General features: G+C 30.4%; 1 long non-coding RNA gene across 1 annotated transcript in view; it reads left to right on the top strand.

Moving 5' to 3' along the window:
* The window catches only part of LOC119587825, a 4309-nt gene that overhangs the window by 296 nt on the left and 2938 nt on the right, over positions 1–1075 (top strand). The window contains exon 2 of the long non-coding RNA XR_005230023.1: positions 214–359. This is a non-coding gene — a long non-coding RNA (uncharacterized LOC119587825). The remainder of the gene's footprint in view (positions 1–213; positions 360–1075) is intronic.

Raw genomic sequence — 1075 nt, 5'->3', positions numbered from 1 at the left:
TACTGCTCCTTTTTATTCTATCACCATACCCATCAACACCATAACCACTACCATGTATACCACCACATTCACCAAGAACGCCACAATACCCACCATCACCACACCATCGCGATACCTGCCACCCTCACCACCATACCTACCACCACACCCACCACCCTCACCACCTTCCCACCCACCATAGCCACAGCCTCACCACCACGCCCACTCTCGCAGGGACATGGAACGACGGCCAGAAGGAGGACGTGGGCGGCGACACCACGACGGCCCGCCTCTCGCCCCTCGTGCCCGATACCCAGTACCTGGTGCGGGTGCTCGCGGCCAACCACCTGGGGGCGTCGCCGCACTCGGAGCCCCTGCAGGTGAGTCTTGCCGTCGCTGATGTTGCTTTGGGTCAGATGTTGATGGTCGCTTTGTTGTTGTTCGTTGTAGTTTAAATTTTAATTTTATATTTTTTATTATTATTACATTTTTTATAATTATTTTTATCTTTTTTTTATTTTATTACATTTTATTTTTTATTTTTTATATTTTTTTATTTTATTATTATTATTTTGTATTATTATTTTATTTTTATTTTTATTATTATTATTATTTTTTTGTAATTTAATCATCATCTTTTCATCCAATCACCCTTATTATTTTCATTTTTTTATGATATAATAAAGATAATAAAAGTATTTTTATTAATTTATTGTTGTTGTTTTTTTGTAGTTGTTTTTTTTCATCATTGTTATTGAATTTTTTTATTTTTTAATTTTATTTTATCTTATCAATTTTTCTAGTATTTTAAGTTTTGCCCTTATTTTTGTTAGTTATTATTTTTTTATTGTTTTTATTTATTATTTTAAAATTTTTATATTTATTTTTTTATTTTATATTATTAAAAAATATTTTATATTATTTTTTAAACATTATATCAAAATTAATTTGTGTTGTTTTTGGTTGTTGTTCTCAAATATTGTTATTTTTTTATTAATTTAAAAATCCAATTATCATCATTTTTATTCTTCCTTCAATTTTTTTTATTTTTAAATGGGTAATATATTTTACTTTCTTCTTTTTTTCATCCTTTGGT

The sequence above is a fragment of the Penaeus monodon genome, chromosome 23, assembly GCF_015228065.2.
Source record: "Penaeus monodon isolate SGIC_2016 chromosome 23, NSTDA_Pmon_1, whole genome shotgun sequence".
NCBI lineage: Eukaryota > Metazoa > Arthropoda > Malacostraca > Decapoda > Penaeidae > Penaeus > Penaeus monodon.
Note: the sequence above shows the minus strand (reverse complement) of the source record. Positions and strands in the feature narration are given on the sequence as shown.